General features: G+C 42.6%; 1 protein-coding gene across 9 annotated transcripts in view; it reads left to right on the top strand.

The window, feature by feature from the left end:
• The window catches only part of camta1a (calmodulin binding transcription activator 1a), a 342,481-nt gene that overhangs the window by 60,543 nt on the left and 262,038 nt on the right, over positions 1-19,900 (top strand). The gene's annotated exons all lie outside the window — the stretch shown is intronic.

Here is a 19,900-nt window from a genome sequence, read left to right as displayed (position 1 = left end):
TATCACAACTGTTATGTTCAACTGTCTTCTCGCCTTATTATTCTCCCTTTGTGTTTTCTAATTGTTTCTCTTTGTCACATTATAACTGTTGCACTCTCTTAATTTATCTGTGTCTTGTTTTATTTCACCCTCGTCTCTCTCTGTGCTCTGTTACCTCTATTGTCCTTGAGCTATTAGCATTACACAAATAATGTCAACTGTGTTTGCTAACATCTTTAATTTCTTTTTTATATTCTCTCATTTCTTTTCATCATCTTTATATGATAAACCATCCAACCATGTTTTCATTGATTTCTCCTTCTATCTATTACCAAGGATTACAACTCCCTATTTCATACATTGTGTACTGCAGTAAGTCTCTGTCACCTACCTCTCTCTTTTTTTCTCCTATGTGTGTGGGTGGAGGTAATGTTTGAAAATGACAACACAAGGAAACTAAAGACAGAGGGAAGAAATATGGCACAGCAATGTATTGCAGTATTACATCCCTTGTGTGTATTATGCTATTATTTCCTGAAATATCAACCTAACGCCCACCAGGCAGACGATACGCACACAAATGCATCATCCGTTTTTTTGCTAGATTTCCTCCAAAACCCCGGTCCTGGTAGATGGTAGGCATTTAGCATCAGCGATAGGCCAGTGAGCCCACGGAGTGGCAGGGCCGGGGCTAGACGTTACGAGAGCTGGCAGCAGGAGGGAGAAGGAAGTCACAAGGTTGCAACCCAGAGCAGTAGACTTGCTTGTCTCAGCAGAGTAAACATCACCCCTCGTCTGCACACAGTAATGACTAACAGAGGAGGACGTGCACAGAAACACTATCAGGACTACTGGCTTGTCCTGCCAGACCCCACGCATGCCATTCCTATCATCTCCCAGCCTTTGCATGCCTAAAAACAAGCAGAGCGTTATCGCCCTGTGCAGTGTTGTGGGCACAGGTATTATTAAAGGTGCTGCACCTCTACTTACCTACGCCCTTGTTTGTTTAAGGTAACATTGTCAAGTTCTGAGGGCCGCCTTTCCTTTATTCAAAAACAAGATGGATAAGTGGAGTGTTTTGGTGGTGTAGTAGACTCACAGACTGTATACATAGATGGACGATGGGTCTCCACTTCCAACCCATTATAGAATAAGTGAAGCCAAAATATCCCGGATACGGGGAGCTGCCATCTTGAGATTTGGACGTTATTTGGAGCCAGAGTCTGCGCAGTAGTGATCAGGGAGCTGGAGCCACGGTATTGAGGTCCTGTCCACACACCCGCCCGAGCTAATCCCAAGCTGACTTGTTAGTGTGGGCCATCTAGCTGCTACGTTAGCACCACGGTAGCTGTTTGGCTAGAAAGACACAACAACTAACCATAATACCTCATTTATAATTACATTTATGATCAAATTTACACATGTTCTATTGCACAGACTTGTGACGGTTATGGAAAGTTTTAAAGTTACATCTCCTCTCTTGTACAATTTCCGGGCCTCCGACTCCGCAACTACTCCACTCAGAGCAGCTGTCAATCACAGCTGTCAATCATGGTGTCTCATCCCCTTTTTATAGCACCAAACAACTCATTAAAACCAAACGTATCACCTGAAAATATATCAGCATGATAAGAACTATTTAAAATGACAGAAACCATCTTTGGGAAAATTATATTTGACGTGTACTTTGACTTTTTAGTTTGGCCCATGTCCCATCCGCTAACATGTAGGGGGCGGGCTTTATTAGCTATACTGCAGCCAGCCACCAGGGGGCGCTCGAGATGTTTTGGCTTCACTTTTTGGGAGCTGTCTTATCGTCCATCTTTATCTATGACAAGACTTCATTGGGGTTTATTTTTAATGAGCTACAGTTCCATACGCAGATGTACTGACCATTCTGCACACCAACTTATCAGACTCCAATCAGGAGCCGTGGAAAATGCAGCCTAACAACGGGAAATTATGAGTGATTGGGAGCATCTTGAGATCTGACCCCCAGTTGTTTGACTGATTTTCTTTTAATTGGTTGTCGTCTCCCACTTGACACCATCAAAGCTTCACGCTGGAGGTGAGGCAGATGAAATGGTTCCATAATACCGTGAGTTATGATAAGACACACTGCCTTGGAAACATTTTTGAAATGTGATTGCAATCACAAACTAGTCACCAGATTATTGTCCTAATGTTAATGAAGAAGTATGAAGATGCAGTGTCGATTGCACACGAGCTTTGCATGTTTACTCTCAACCAAAACAGGCCTTTTGTGAAATCGCTTTTTTGTTCACACCTAAATGTAGTAAATGTTTGGCATGTGCGAAACAAAACAGAATGACAAAGAGCACTTAAAACGTCAGTGATTAATTTATGTGCCCGAGCGTATGGTTATATCTTTATTTGTTCTTCACTGGTACTCATAACATATTCAGCACCTCTTTTAGTGGTTGTGGTGCAAATTTACTATATCAGAACCATCTGTTGTCTTAATGTTAACTTCGGCTTCAACTTCAACTTTATTGTGCCCAAAGGGAAATTTGTCGCACACAGATTCAAACACAAGATACATAAAACATAATGAAATACATAAAACATATGACATCAATATGTAGAGCATATGCTAGAACCTCCCACCTAACAAAAGTTGTTCCTATTTCATTATTAAAACAACAGATGAGCCGGCCAGTCAAAGATAAAACAGCCACCAGCAGCAACGACAAGAATCAAACCCTCTTCGAAATATACGTTCACTGCTGTGATCGGATCAAACGCATGTGGCAACTGTTCGGTTGACTAGTAAAGCACAAACTAAAGGCTTAGTAGCATCCATCTAAGGTGCTTCCAATTAAGAGGCTCTCTTTGCAGTTCTGCACATAGTGGAATATACAAACACAGACAAATTTGTCTTGGGTTTGCATTTTATTTATCCAGCAGATTTTACTGCAGAAACATTTGTTATACCCTGTTTAACAAAAGCATCTTTTTTTTTTTCTTCTCGTAGCGAGGGCAGAGTTGCTCCAGGAGTGGGTGCGTTTGTTTAGACATTTAGAGAGCCTTAAATGTGTCTGAGAGAATTATTGTAATCTACGAGTTAAAGTCCATTTCCATCATAGTAAAATCCTCAATAAGAATGTAGGTATGTGTCAGGCTTGCCACTCGTGAGCACCGGATTCATCCTCCAGCTGAATGAAAGGCAGTGACTGGAAAAGGTTGAGGACATAGTTGTAATACAAAGAGCGACACGGCCTGGAAATTTGCATGGCGAGGAGGAGCGGATGCCTCCCCGAGACTCGGCGAAGACAAGTGTTTGCTATGCCCGGTGATGTGCGAGACAGAGCGAGCCGAAGATTATTGTTAGCATACTGAGAAAAGATCATGAATTCCAATGATTCCCCAAAGCGCGGGCTGAAGATTTACTGAGACTGTGCCTCTACCCACCTCTATATCCGCCACGTATGTCACTCCAGAGCGCTGTCAGCGCAGATGATTTTAGGTCGAGGGGAGTTGATGGTGTCCCCCTGTGCACTGATTCAACATCTGATAATGAGGAAGAAATGCTATTTCAGTTAAAACCACAAGCCGTGTTTGAGGAAGAAAATAGCAGACAGCCCGAGCCCGGTGCACCAAGCAACAAGCTAAAAAAAAAAAAATAGATGACGGTGAAAAATTTCCTTTCGAGGCTGTTTAATATGTGTTAAGGCGTGAGCTTGTGAGACCTCTCAGCTCCAGTAATTTCAGCACATCAAAGACATGCCTCCTCCCCAAGCTGGTGTAGTCTTAAGAAGGGCTCATCATATCCCATCACACATTCACCCAAGGATCTTGTGAAGGAATACCTCCAACCCTGTAATTTAGTTCATTAAAACCGGACCAACGCGGCTCGGTCAACACCACGACTAAGCGCCGTGCTGCGACAGCGATTGCAGCTGCTAGTCCTTGTCCCTCGTTGACCTGTTTTGTTAACTCCACCGCTGTATTTCACCGCCTGATTAGATGTCACTCAATTAAAAGCACATTTCTGCGGGGAGAGCGGCCTCCCTAGTTGCCATGGATGCCGCGCGAAAAAAGGTAGCAGAGCCACGTAATGTGTGTCCCAGAGCACCATAATGAAATATCCACGCCGGTACAGCAGAAATACACAGACAAGCCAAACTTTCACACCCAATCAATGAGAGCTGTGCAGCTGACTTTTTTTTTTTTTTTCTCAACGTTGAAAAATTAAAAAGGATGTGTCTGGCAAGTCACAGAGGACTCTCACATTTTATAGTCAGCTATGAGAAGCTCCAGGATTAATAGACCTCTCCTAATATGCCTCGCATTGGTGGTCCCTGAACACCCTGATCAGGTAAGGCCCAGCGAAGCAAAGATCATTTATAAGTGGTTCATTATTTTACCTTCAGATTCCTCTGTCTGGCATTGATTTAATAAACACTGATGTATCTCCTTGTAGAAGAGAAGTGCCATTTTTCATTTTCCAGATTTGCTATCTTTGTTATCGCCGCTATCTGTCGAGCTCTGGCATTTCGGCGGTAATGCGCTCCCAATCTGTACGGGTAGCGGCGCCGGGGAAATAGTGCAATTCTTCTATGGCAGATATTCCTTTTAATGTTTACTGAGAGATTCTTTAAAAGGAAATATTGTCTTTTATCTGTCTGACTCTATGCACTATACACGTCCAGATACGGCTTTGTAAATGAACAGTTTGTCTAATAAAGTTCCGCCAAAGTGCCCTGATTATCCATGAAGGGATCCAACAACGTGTGACACCAACAGTGAGGTACAATAATTAATGATCTATCGGCGTGTTCTGATGATTAATGCATTTGTTTTTGCAGTTTGATGGACCCATAAACTGTGCGAAACAGACAATGAGCTTCGCCATCGTGTATTCCCTGTGGTGAATAGCAGCAACAGCGCTGAGGCGCACTATAAAAAGCACAGAGAAAGTGATGAAAAGAAAAAGGAAAAACAGCCTCTTTATTATTAAGGTTAACTGTCAGTAAAGGCTCATGCTCCCGTCCTATCGTTTCTGTGACTGAGACGCTTGTTGAGCTTCTTGTATTTCCCTGCTCAAAGGATTCTCCTGTGAAGTGTTAAAAGCAGTTTGCCGGTCAGATTAGGTGTGTATGGCCGGCACATCAAATCGAGATGAAAATGAAATGGAATGATCAATTTGCCCTGCATTAATCCCCCCTCTCCAGCTGCATCCTATCGATTTTCTTGTTCAGCTTCCTTGATAACAAGAATCATTTAAAGGTCACATTTTGATGTCTGTCAAAAAGAAAACATTCCTAATGCACTGTGAGTGGCCTTTGAGGCTTACGGTTGTCAGAAAGCGCCGACTGAATCTTGGCACCGTCGGACAGATTAAACAGAAAACAGCACTAAATGGCCTACGCGGTGGTTAGAAGTTTGCAGATAGCACTCTTACTGAACTATTAAAATCCTTTAGAAAGATAATTCTTATAAATAACCCTCGCTCGAAATGATATGGGTTTCCCTTTAAGGTAATAATTATGATGTATACCAAAATGATTTCCATCCAAGCATACATTTTTAATTCATCAGAGGACTGCAGACTTTGCAAAAACCCACTGGTGATGCATTTGCTTAAAATAGCTCCGCGCATGCTATCCTGATGGACATACGAAAATATTGCTAATGAGAGTGCCAGGCTCGCGTCGAGCTGCGTTGAGACACCAATATTCAGCTTTACTTTTATCGCGAGCAACACAGATAGATGTTACTTTTGCTCTCTCTTTCTTTCTGTTGTGAATGTCATTGTTAGTTGCTAGATGGTACACATATGCTACTGTGTGAATACAGTAACTGTTCAGAGATCAGCAGCTCCCCTGGTTTTTCACAAACATCCAGAGCTGACCTTTACTCGCTCCAGCTCCAGGATATAGAGCCGTGCATCATGGGCCACTGCCTTGGGCACTTAGGATTCTGGGAGGGAGATGTCTTCAGGGAGATTCTGATCAAACGGAGAGCATGCACAGTTATCAAAGCATCTGCACTTCTGTTTGTACAGTTTTGTTATAAAAGCCAACAATTATAGTCACTTCATTCACATAGTCTTTATTTAGTGTAACGGTACTTTTGCCAGGGACCAATAAAAGTTAGACGTATTGGATTAGAGAAATAAATATTTGTAAAATATGCTCAAACCATTGCAAGATAAAATGCTACATTATGCCTATTCTCTCTTTTAAACGTATGCCTCTAATTTCGAGACAAGCCTATGTGGGGGTGAACAACATTTTTTTTTTTTTGCAATTTTGTACCGTATAAGAGGATTAGGCAGCCAAAGAACATTAATACAATTCATATTAGCAGGTTGTAGAGGAATCCTTTTTCAGCAGGTGGAGTTGGTGCAGACTTCAGTAATGGCCAATCACATCAGCTCCTCTCATCTCCATTAAAATCAGCAGACAGTTTAATGGGTGGGGAGGAGCGTCCTCCTGGCTGGCTTCTCTGAGGAGGAACGGCCCCTCTCTGGAGGTGCACAGTCTCTATAGCAAAAATATGAATATAACAGACTTGCTTTCTCATATCAATTCACAGAAAAATTTCTGCTGTGTCAAATTAGTCCATGTTAATGTGATACTATATATAATGTGAAGATAATAATGTGCACAAAATACTGTTTTTATAGAAATATTTTTGGAGAAGCCAAATAAACTTCTAAAAGTGCTGTTTAAAAATGAGAAAAAAAGACGTGTAGAGAAGCACAGTAGGTTGTAGAGATGTTCCGATACCATTTTTTCCTTCCCGATACCGCTTCAGATACCTGAACTTGCGGTATCGGTCGATACCGAGTACCGATCTGAGACCAGTGTGCTAAAAGAAATATATAAAAATTATTATTTAACAGATGTGACAAACTACCTGCAATCAGTTCTTCTCCGCTGCTCTAAAACAGTTGTTGCCAGAGGCAGCCATGATACATCCAGGGCGACTGCAGCACACTGAAGGCTGCTGTTTTGGAGCGGCAAAGAAGAATTGATTTCCAGTTAAAAAGGTTGATTTTTTGGGGAGTTAATAAAGTATGGTATCGGATCAGTGCAAAGACTGGTGTACTCGCCAATACCTGATGGGAAGCATTTTCCGATATCGGTATCGGAACAACTCTAGTAGGTTGTGTTTATATATTTTTTTAAATCCTGGTGTTGGCTCGGAAGATTTAATAAATCACTTTGAGCTGCAACTAACAATTATTTTTTTTATTGATTAATCTGCCAATAATTGTCCCGAAATGTCATAATGTCATTTTGCAGAGCCCGAGGTGACATCTTCAAATGCTTTGTTTTGTCCCGGCAACAGTCCAAAACCAAGAGACATTCAGTTTACAATGATATAAAACAGAGAAAAACGCAAGCAAACCATCACATAGGCTGCAACCAGAGAACGTTTGGCATTTTTGTTAGAAAGAATTACTAATAGCTACTATTACTCGATTATCAAAATAGTTGGCCAACAATTTTCTTTCAATCGACAAATCGATTAATAGCCTAATTGGTCCAGCTCTAAATTAATTGGGTGATGCACAAAGTTTGACCAGTGCATAATAGTGTCACTACTGACTCTGCCTTAATCTCATTAAAAGTTGGATTTAAAGTTAAATCTATACTTTGATATGTTATATCAAAGTAGGGCTGCTCAATTATGGCAAAAATCATAATCACAATTATTTTGGTCAATATTGAGATCACGATTATATAACACAATTACTCATTGACTTTCTAAATGCATGATGTTTCCAAAGAAGATTTTGTGTAGACGAGATGCCTTTCCAAGCCAACGTAGAGCCGATTGTGGCGCACCACTATGGAAGACATATGCCAGCGCCGGGTGAGAGTTCCCACAAGGGGAGCGGTCATCCCTGACCCGCTGAGCTGCTGTAAAGGAAAGGGGTGCACTGGATTTATAAAACAAGACAAAACAAGAGGATCACTGCGAAATGGAATGAGGCACAATAATTGTTTTACCTTGATTATCTTGTTTTCGTAATCGTTTGAAGCCAAAATTGTAATTGTAATAGAAATTGAAATCCGATTAATTGCACAGCCCTATATCAAAGTGAGAGAGGCAAGTAAGCACAACTTTTTGGGGAGGTCCACCAAAAAAAGCCAAAGAAATTGCTCTCTGCGTTTAAGTTTGCGACAAGGCCCGTTTCATGCCGAGGAAGAAAATATGTTCCTTCTGTGCAAAGAGGGACAAATGATTTATTTTCTCACAGTTTAAGGAAAAAGCAGCAGTATAATGGAGGTTTATGAATACTTGATGAGTGCCCCTCGTTTAGTTTGTGTGTGTGTGTGTTTTCGCTCCGCTACCTGTCTGAGCCCATACTGCTTGTTGTAGTGGGCGCCCCCAAATAGAGGGTGAGGAGAGCTGACTGAGTTTAGGAGAAGAGGAGCAGCGAGCCCTTCCACTCACTGTGCCTGGGTCAATATAAAACCTCATTACTGGGGTGTCATAGAAAATTTGTGCACTTTCTGCTCCATCTAGCAGCAATTTTGCTGGATAAGCACTGCTCTCGTTTGGCCCGTTTTAAGCATTTTCGCTAAAGAAAGGCTTGCAAACAGGAAGCCATCGCTTCCCCACAGGGGGCCCTGGCAGCCCAAATCCCCCCAGCGCTGCCTCTGCTCTTATATGTGCAGTGTTTGTGTGCATGTGTGTGTGCCCATGTGCATGCATAGACACTCATCTTCTTTATCATGTCTATAGTTTGTGCGGGCTACATCTGTGAATTCCTGCCGAGCAACACGGCTTATGAAGTGTGGAGCGTGACAGGCTTGTGCACCATATTTCTATCTTTTTTTCTCGCTTATATGTTTTGATAACTGAGAATAAAGACTTCTGTGGAAAGGTTTCCAACATGCAGATACTAGTTTGACATAATTAATCTCCTAGTAAGCCAGTATTATGCTTGTTATTCTGATTACTGATGTGCAAGCTCTTAACGCAACAGCTTTCCCATCATTTTTTTCTATCCTTTTCCGGCTGAAATATACATTTTACTCACCGGCCTCCTCCCTAGATGTCAAAAAGAACACCTCGGAGTAAAAAATACAGTTTCTATTCTATCCATTGAGTGGCTGACGGGGACATTGGCAAGCTATTCACATGTTGTTGTTAGAACGTTTTTTTTTTTCTTCCCCCTCCTTATCCGTGCAAAATAGAATTTTATGAAAGCAAACAGAATGACATGTTTATAAATATGTATGTCTGCCTTCTGGACAAGCTTCTCAGCCAGTGCCACGTTGGCCCCATCGCTTCATGGCGCAACCTTGTAATTTCACAGAGTAGGGGAGAGAAAAGGAATCAAAGGGAAATCATAAAGGATAGAAAGTGCCGTTTGGTCGTCCTGTAAAGTGTTTTTTCTTGTGTGTGTGCAGCAGCAGCAGAGACAGGCTGAACAGAATGTACACAACAAAGATACTGAATAAAACATGATCAGATAAAAGCCAAACATGCAGAAAATACCGGAAAGGTCAGAAAGAACCCCGGCCATAATTATGGATGGAGAATTTGCCAGGAATGCACTAATTAAACCACAGACAAATCTCCAGTCTCGACCTCCCCCTTGTCCCCGCAGCTCCACCATAAGCCCGCATATTAATCATCGGGGAGGGGAGCGAAGACTTGGCTGGCCCGGTGCTGCTGCTGTACTAACAGAGTGTACTTTAAAAACACACATTCATATAAGCCACATTATAACGGAGAACAAACGAGATGCAGGGCTGGGGGAGGATCCAGATTAGATTAAGGAGTGAAAAGTTGGACTGAGTTGAAGGTTGAGTAGCTTCCTGCTAGAATAAGGAATGGTACCAATTAGGGATGTCACAGTGAGGAAGTTTTCCCAGCGGTTGATAAACTTGTGACAACACCGGTGTGGCCGATTACACCGGATATTTCGCAAGAAAAGACGGCGCTCAATATCTGTAGAGCTATACTTTGATCTTTACAGTGGGATGGCTGTTTGTCTGGTCTCTCCGGTCCAGCTTTCGCTGCGAGGCTGCAGTTTTCCACCTGGAGCCGCTGCGTCGTGCACACCGGTTGTGACCGATTGCCTCATTAATATTATGGTTCCCTTATTGCATTGGGTTTAAATCCGAAGTATTGCCAAATAGACGTTTTTTGCTTTTCGCTTCGACACCAAATCCTCTGCCATCGTCTTGTCTGTCAACTCTCTCTCGTCCCGTGTGTATGAAATCGGACTCCTGCTACTCTGTGCTGAGACTCCATACGGAGCAGACACTTTCACTTTCAGTTTGTAGCATCTGTCGTCCGACTATGTATTGATAACACACCGCTCATACGCCAAAATTAACTAAATTTATTTCTGTAAAAAGCAAAACAATTGCAGGGGTGGTGGGCAAGTGACGTAATCGGTGTATGCCCGACCACCGTGTAACACCGGTAACACGACTACCGCGGCAAACCTACTACCAATCGTTGTCTCTATTTCAAGTGGAGTGGAAGGCCTTTTTTTCAACACTAGGCCCTCTCGACTCAGAGTAAAGCAAACAAAGGCATCGGAGGTGGGCCGCGTGTTGTTGTCAGTATCTTAGGCAGCACCGCACAGGTTAACGTTAAGGCTGGATCACGCTGCTTCCCACCTGCGGAGTGCCCTGTAAGTGTGTTTGTGTGTATCTGTGGTGTGTGCGCAGGACTGACTGTATCACGCTGTTCACCTCCAGTGGTGTGTCTGTAGGTGTCTTTCTTGTTAGTGCCGGATGGCTGGTGATGATCTGAGTGATCCCCTCTCTACTTTACAGAAGTGTACCACATACTGCCTGTGGGGAGAAAAAGGAAAAACATTTAAATGTCTTAAAATGTACCTAATATCACATGAGCAACACATTACGTAAGCTGCATTTACAGCTGCTGCATTTATTCTTATTCATTACCTCTGTGGCAAAGCTGTCTGCGCGCAGGAACACGACACTTTTGGCTCAACTGCTGCTTACAGTCTGGTATCAGGGAGAATGTTCTACAGTTCCCCGGGATCCAGATGGCTAACTGTACACGACCTCCAGCACTGAATGATAAATGGCAGAAAAAGCACATTCCATCCATCGCCCCGGCTTACCTCTCGGCTGCACACTGATATTCCTGCTGAAAGTGTGGTGAAAGCCACAGTTGGATGTTCGGATTCGAGGCTGCACTGGAAATGATTTCATATAGAATTACAGCTGCTTAGAAGCTACCTGTGCTGCTTTTGGTGTTGGCAGATGGAGGTTCAGATTGGACAAAATGCCGTCAACGAATATGTAATATTCTGATGGTAAGCTTCAGCTGCATTTTTGTGTCTCTGGCGTGAAAGAAAAAAAATGCTCAATCGTCAAATGTAAGGACCCCCCGTTCTAGTTTTAAGATGCTGAGAGAGGAACAGGTGTGTTCCCCCAACACATCAGTGCCACAAGCATTGTTCAAGGAATTTACAGTGTTAATTGTGTGTTATACCGCACCCTGTGGGGCGCCCTATAAAAGCAAGCCATCCAGTGAATTAGCTTGTACATATTACAACACAGTCTGAATGCAGTATCTGAGGCTCGGGCTGTGTTTTGTTGTTGTGTTCTGTTGTGTTTGGGTCTCTCCAACGGCCTGTTCTGGGAGTGGAGCCCTGGGGCTCGCTGAGCCACACAACCGCCCCTGTCAAAGGAGGCCTGCTGGCTGGCTGGAGCAGCCACAGAGAGTATGTGGCCTTCACAGTTAATCATAACGCCGACTCACTCTCGCCTGATTGTATTGGCGGCTCCAGGGATCTGCCATAATTGGATCCTTGTAAGTGGGATGGAGGAGCTAAACAACCAGATTGCTGTTTGTTTATACCTTTTCATATATTAGTAACGTGCCGAGACTTCTCAAGCAGTCTGGGACTTGTCTCACTGCTTGCCGCTCTAATTAGTAATTCATTCTTAACATATGCCTCAATTGTGGCCCTATCCAGCTATTTGTGATTAACTCCGCTTTAATTAGAGTCGCTCATGCAGACTTTGGCTCTGCATGGACGTGTAGTGGGCACTTGAAAACCACCAGTAACCTGCGTGGGTTCATGTGACAGAGGTGCCCTTGATGGATAGGCAACTTTCTCAGCTTGGACTGGCAATTTCAGATACATTTAGAGAAAAGAAATAAGTACATATACATGTATAAACTGACAAACAAAGCAAATAATAAATAAGATGAATGAATTAAAGGCGAAATAAGGTACATTTCTACACATTGTTGGTGGCGGCAAGCTGTCTGAAGCAATGTGGCGGAGCCGCTGTGTGGACGCCTGCTGTTTATGTGAATCAGCCAATGCAAAGCATGGCAAATGTGGCAGCTAGCGAAGTGTGATGCGACCGAGCTTATGCTTGATTTCGATGCATGGAAATACAAACGTGGTGTGAAATCGACGCTTCCAGTCCACCGGCTCCATCTCGAAATGAATGATTTATTAACTAAAACATAACAGATACCAGTTTTAACTGGTTCCAAATATCAAAGCACTTGATATGAATCAGTGATACATTGTATTATTCGCTGCGAGCCCTTGACAGACGTAGAGAGACACACACTGGGCTTCATCTAACAATTTCTCACCTCTCTTAATACTTGTCACCACCACCCAGTGCTTTGACAACCTAACTTAATCAGCCAGGATTACATATTTCTTTTATCGGCTCCTTTGCGGTAATTAACTTACACGTTTTTGTCAGACAGCCCCCATCATGTCACCTTGGGGAGGCTGCGTTTGTGTACAATTTCACGGTAAGGAATTTCAATATGTCTCAAATTGACTGTCCTAGTGATATAAAAGCTGAAACTTCTCAAAATGAATCGGAAGGCTTTCACATTGGAGCACTCCAAAACCAAAAGCCAGTAATTAAAAGGCGACAGCTTTGCAGATTAACTGCGGAATGGAGTTTGTGGGGAAAGTCATGCAGGGAAGGGGGCATTTAGTCACATGGCCCCGAGTTCCCCCACAGATAAAGCTCATTTTCTCTAGCAGTGGGGTAGAAAGAGTGGAGAACACAGCCCATTTGGTTTTGGCCTCACATGGGGCCCACAGGGGTAGCCAGCATTTTATTTAAGGTCACCAGGAATAAATGGGATTCAGGCTGTGTCTGGCAGGTTGCAGTGGACAGGGCCCCGGCTGGGGCCTTCCACCCCTGCTGCCCCCAGGCGCCCTCTCCATCTCCTCTCGCAGGAGAGAGCGGGGTCTTTTCCTGCCTTCCATTTCACTGTCTGGAGCCCTGGCTAAATACCTCACAACTCTCCCCACTTCCAATACTGCCACTGTGTCAAAGGGTAATAGCATGTTAAAATCCCCCTCAGGTTGTTCAAAAGGGCGAGTGCAGGAAAAAAAGGATCCCAATAGAAAAGCTCTTAATTCCATTTAGCTCAATAATGAGAAACAAAGGGAGGGGAGAGACACGGGGAGGGCCCTGCATTGTTGGGTCTGCAGCGTGTTAACACATGAAACACAGTCAGGCACCCCGTGGTAGCCCACATCAGATGATCCTCTGTTGGGTGACACTTCGCTTGAGCCACTCTGTCATAAAGCCCACAATACGCTTTCAGGGGAATGAGTGGCCATCACAGTTTAAGGGCTTTTCTCTCAGGTGGAGGCAACAAAAAAAGCTACAGAGATGGATCTGGCTGCCAGTCAAGCTTTGTATCAGTGACTGTGCTTTTGAGGAAATATGAGAGGCTGGACCGCTGTCCCATCACAGCGTGATTCCGAATGAGAGGGATTGAAGCTCACGCTGAAGCCAAGCTGCTCTGCAGAGCTGTGAATATGTGAGTGGGCCGTGTATTGTGGCGAGGATAGCGGAGAGGGAGGGGGGGAGGCGAGGAGGAAGCCCCCGTTTGCTCTACCTTCAGACTGAGACATACTGTTCAAGTGCTAAACGGGGACTGGCTGCATCTCTCATATCTGTCAAGCGCTCTGCCTAATCACTTCTCACCATTTCCAACTTGTTATCTCCTAATGTCTTATAAATGTCTTAAATGTGTGAGAAGGAAAAAAAAGCTTAGTGTGCATTGCAGTAGCGTATACACCACTGAGGTAATTGATACTGTGCTGTCTCAGTGTAGCAGATCCCATGCAAGCTGTTTCGGGGCAGCAGCGATGTTCAAACTGTGAAACCCAAACATTGATATGAAATCCTTGTATAAATAGTTTTTTTATGTGTTTTTATTGGATATTATATTTCAGTGCCTACTGGAACATTCAATTCAAACTGCTCTTTATGCACAGGCACAATACCCAAGACACAGACGTGTTAATGTAAGCTGTGTTTGTATATAGGTCTTTCAGAAACAATATCAAATTGATTCCTTTTGTGTTCCTTTTTTTCTTAGTAGAATATAGAATAATACAAATATCAAAATGAAAAAAAAGGAAATACTTGCAATGCAATGCTTATGTCATGCTGCATTGTCTATGAATATTTCCAATCATAGTCATACAATACCTATAATTACTAATTCAAAGGCAACTTCATTATTACAATCAGCTCAACACTGTAAAGCCAAAATGGGTGTGAATGCCCTCAAACAGTACTCTCACATCATAGTCATTGTTTCATTTCAAATCCAATTTGTTCCAAAACCAAAACAATGAAAAATCTACATACCCCAATGCCAATAATGTAAACTGTAAATGCATTTGTACAAATTATTAATGACCTGAAAATTATCCATAGTATTGACACTGTTTGTCCTTTCAGAAAGTCCCATATTAAGGGGCTGCGATATTATTGTTGCCATCCCAGTCGAGCCAATGAACGGCCACTGCTGGGAAGCAATAACTGACAGTCTAAATGCCCCTTCAACAACTGAGCAAGTAACACTTGCAGGCTGTGTGCATCAAAGGTGATAAGTGGAGTATTGTGTAATGCCTTGAAGGTCTTAACGAGGGGTGGGAATCACCAGAGGCCCCACGACGATATGATATTATCACGAAACTAAAGTCAAGACACAATCTTGTTGCGATTTTAAACATTTTTGTGAGTATTGCGATAAGACATATTGCGATTTAATACCTTTTTCAACTGCAAAACATGCAGTCTGTCAACATCTGTTTTATCTAACAAGATGCTGTTTTCACTTCATTCACTGTTCATCTCAGAGTTTTCATTCACATATCTTGAGATCAGAAGTCAAGAGACCGTTCGAAAATGGCAACGCCAGTTTTTCCTCGCCAAAATGTAGCGCAACTTCGGAGCGTTATTTAGCGCTCTTCCCGACAAGCTAACATGACATTGTTTTCTGGTTCTAGTTGGGTTTTCTAATTCCTATGACACCAATATCTCACTTTAGCGTTAAGACTGAGCCCGCTACAACCTGTGAAAGATCGAATAGCGACTGGGCTGCCAGATTGGATTGTTGAGAGGTTAATAGTTTATATAATAAAAGATTGAAACTTGACGTCCGTGTATCGCGATACTATGCTGTATCGATTTTTCCCCCCCACTTCTAGTCTTAACACAATCTTTGATACCTTTGGTGTACAATACAGTATTATTATTATTGATTAATCTGCTGATCCTTTTTTGGATCAATCCAAAAACCAAAGATAGTCAGTTTACAATTATAGAAAGCAGAAAAGCAGCAAAGATTATCATGTGAGAAGCTGGAACCAAAGAGTGTTTGCCATAAGGCTGCAACTAACGATTATTTTCACTGTCGATTAATCTGTTAATTATTTTCTTGATTAATTGATTAGTTGTTTGGTCAATAAAACATCAGAAAATGGTAAAAACAAATGTCGATCAGTGTTTCCCAAAAGCCCAAATGATGTCCTCAAATGTCTTGTTTTGTCCACAACTCAAAGATATTCAGTTCAGTTCAAGAAACCAGAAAATATTCACATTTAAGAAGCTGCTTTTTTTCTTAAAAAATTATTCAAACCGATCAGTCGCTTATCAAAATAGTTGGCGATTAATTTAATAGTTGACAACTAGACGTAGAGACAGTTGCAATTATCATAGAAAATAAAGAAATGCAACAAAGTTTCTCAGTTAAGAAGCTGGAATCAGAGAACGTTTGCCAAGTTTTCACTATTTTTGCTTGTAAAATGGCTGAAACAATTCATCAATGATCGAAATAGTTGCTGATTATTCTTCTGTCGATTGGCTGAAACAGCTAATTGACAAACCGTTTTGCCTCTAATATTGTGCACGCACTGTATTGTGGTATCTTTTTCCGACCGTGCCCACACCACAATCCAAAACATATGCATGGAAATTAGGCAGTAATGTGATTATGCAGATTGAGAGAGGAGCCATGGGTACCAAATGTCAGATGTCAGGTATGCATTTTCAGACCCTTGTGGGATGGAGATGATTATCATGGTAATTATTCAGCATTTGAACAATCCGTTTTTCTGTGAGGAACACTGGGACGCACATCTGCCCAGGGACCTGATGTTGGTGTTTGTCTGCCACCACAAACATAGAGTGTGTTAGTCAGAGATATAGGATGAGACAGGGAGGCGAGGCGGGGTAAAGTGATGGAGAGAGTGCGATGTCTGCATTTCAACTGAGAGATACACTCGGTGGAGGGAGAGAGAGCTGCTGCACCTTGTGCCCAATTCCCTCTCCTTTCTCTTAGCTCCTATCCTTGGCTCCTCTTAGCATTAAAGAGATTGGGCTGGAAATGGAGCAGATATCAGTCATCTTCATCTCCCAGCTGAGGGAGGGCTGGCTGGCTCAGGCCCGGGCTTTCCTCCCTTTATGGTTTCTTCCCCTCTTTTTGTTTTCCCACCACGTTCTGTGCATCCTTTTATGCACTCTGTATATTCTGAGGCTAGCTTTTGTGGTTTAATATGCATGATAAATTTTATTCCTGTGTTCATACCCATTATCCGTTGGACTGAACCCCCCTCCGCTCCCCACCTCCACCACCCTCAGACTTCTGCTCTGCTGACAGGGAAATGCCACGCTACGAATGGCCAGCAGGAGAGTGAGAAGGCCTCCCCCCATCCCTGTAGTCATTAACCCCGTGACTGGAGAGTGACCCTAACACCTACACACACCTCATGCTCATCATAATCCTTTGTCGTCACTCTTTGATGTCCCTTTCAGTCCTGATGTACTCTGCTGAGCACACAGACATGGCTCAGTTCCCTTATGGCTGCCTACTCACACAACACACTTCACACAACACTCGTGTACTCCACACAGACACCCGTTAACTGCCAAGGACATTGTTGATAATAGATTTTTAGCTCTTTTTTATAAAGTGATTTATCATGCAGACCTTAAGTTCATGAAGGTTTGTGCTTGAGAAGCTCATAAAGTACTGTGCTTAATGGTTACTTGACACCATAGACTGTATATAAGAAGTGGACGTAGTCACCGCAACGTCATTTTGGCCGTCGCCCAGGCCCACCCATTAGAGGGGAAAAAGGGGAAAGCTTTCTGGGGCCCAGCCGCTTTAGGGGGATAATAGCAATAATCATATTCATCCTAAATATAAGCAATGATAACCAAATTGGATTTTTTAATCCAAATATTCACCATTACTTATTAAAAGAACAAAAATAAACATTGTAATTATTGTTACTTTAGTAAAACGTAGCCTGTTTCACAATGAAAACCCTCTCTCCTGAAAATGGTATGAGTCTTTTTTTTTTCTTGTATGCCGGGCCTCGTATATTTTGATCTAAACCAACTATTAGCTAATGTTGGAGTGCATTGTGTGTAGCTCCCATAATTGAGTAAGTCTCTCTCAGTTTACATGTATGTGCTTAGTAGGAGAAAGAGAGCACACGCATGTGTTGATATGAGTGAAGCAGATTTAGGGACGGGGACCCAGCCATTTCCGTGGGCTGGCCTGCCGTCGCCACCTTGGTTTTTGACCGTCGCCACCTTGGTTTTGGCCAGTTTCGGCCATCTTGGTTCCTTGCAACCAGAATGGAAATGAGAGGGTGGAGCTAAGTACAACCGAACGCTGAATAAGACATTTTTACGTGACCAAAACGGTTTTAATTAATCAACTCCTGGACCGGACAACATCATGGTAGCTACCTGTCAATCACAAGGTAGCCGCACCCTTAAGCATCCCCTGCTTTATGGTCTATGTGACTCTAAATGGGAACATAATTTACTAAATGAACATCATGCCGTATTGGTGAAGACTTGAACTAGCGATAGAAACCATTAACTCATGTTTATGAGGTAATAAATCAAGTGTAAAGTAGGTTCATTTTCTCATAGACTTCTATACAATCAGACTTATTTTTGCAACCAGAGGAGTCGCCCTCTGTTGGCTGTTAGAAATAATGTAAGTTTAAGGCACTACCTCATTGGCTTCAGACCTGGAGGTTGCAAACTTCTTAACACGCATCTGTTTAATATTTTCTGCTGATAGATTTTAAAATATAGCTAGATTCCTATTGCATACACATTCATCTTCCTATAAATGCCACTTGTTCTTCAAAGTCTTACATGTTGGGACTCCTGACTTGTTCTGATGCTTAGGGGGGAGCTTTGGCCTGAAAACTCAGTGTTCCACATCTGTGGCACAGGGACCTTGACCTACAGGTCTCCTAACAGAAGGCAGACAGAAGGAGGAGGAGGCGATGAAGAGGACAACAGGAACAGACAGCCTAAAAGGGGGTTGAGTGCACCGAGACAGGCTGAAAGCCTATTGGCTCCAGATGATTTTTGTGCCAAGTACTGGCTGAAAGATAGAGAAACTTCCACCATGAATTGTAACTAGGGTCGACCCAGTGCAAGTCGAGCATGTAAACAGTCAAACTGGCCTTCTAACAAGCTTCACGCTTAATTTACATTCTTCCCACTTCCTCCGGCTTCCATTATACATGAAACCCCTTATGAAAAAGTCATAAATGCAGGAAAGTATCCAGGAATAAGGCACGTAGATTAATTACAGACAATCTAGTATCTGCTGTAGTTAGGTTTTCTACTGTACCACCAGTGGCTCTGTGTTTTCCTTACAGTTACTATTAGTATAGGCCTACAATGTTGTGCTTTATTGTACTACTGTATAATATAGCTGCACAGCAATAAACTGAGAGATGATATATCCTTACCACTAACATAACATGTCTGGGCTTTTTTTTAGAATACCACTTAATGTGCATAGAGTATTTTACTTAAAGGGGAAGTGCGCCGATTTTACACATCAAAGTTTGTTTACAGGTCTCGGGGAGTACTACTGCATATCTGAAAAAAAAGTTGTATAAAGCCTTTTGTGGCTCCAGAGGGAGCTGCCTGAAATCTGATCATTTCTGATAAAATTTGAGTTGGGGCAGAAGACTACAAGTTTGAGAAATGAAAAAAAATCCTGGGGTGATGAGTTAGAAAGAGGTGAGTTTAACAGACCTCTGTAGCCCGCTCAAGGCTACATTAGCTGCTACTACGTAGCAAAACACACCCAAATCACCATCTGAACTGTTGGCTGTAGTGTTGCATTGTGGGTAAAGTAGGTGCCTGACGAGGAAGAAGAATGCGCGGAGAAAAAACACAATGGCTACGTCCTTTACTTTTTCTTTTCACTTTTAGTACGTACTGCAGCTGCCCATACAAAGTATGTACTGTTGCATGCAGTATGGATACAATTGGGACATGCTACTTCGTCATAATATTGCGCCTTTAACTTTGACCCTCTTGCTTATATATCCGCTGTGCAGAGGATTGTGGGTCAGAATAGCCAGAAAAACATGCTGGCTTGCATACTGCAAAATGCAACCGGATGTAGTAGGACATCCTGGTATTTTTGGCTTACTGCATTTGACATGCTATGTATTGGGACATATTCAATCTTTTTCTGGCATACTAAATAGTATGGTAGTATGGGTATTGGAACACACAGGATATCTCCAGTTCTGATGCATCAATTTTGACACTGAGGCCACACAAAAACCTGTCCATCACGAGGGGAACACCAATACCTCCCC

Source organism: Sebastes umbrosus, chromosome 6 (genome assembly GCF_015220745.1).
Source record: "Sebastes umbrosus isolate fSebUmb1 chromosome 6, fSebUmb1.pri, whole genome shotgun sequence".
In the NCBI taxonomy this organism is placed as follows: Eukaryota; Metazoa; Chordata; class Actinopteri; order Perciformes; family Sebastidae; genus Sebastes; species Sebastes umbrosus.
This window is presented reverse-complemented; position numbering and strand designations above follow the sequence as displayed.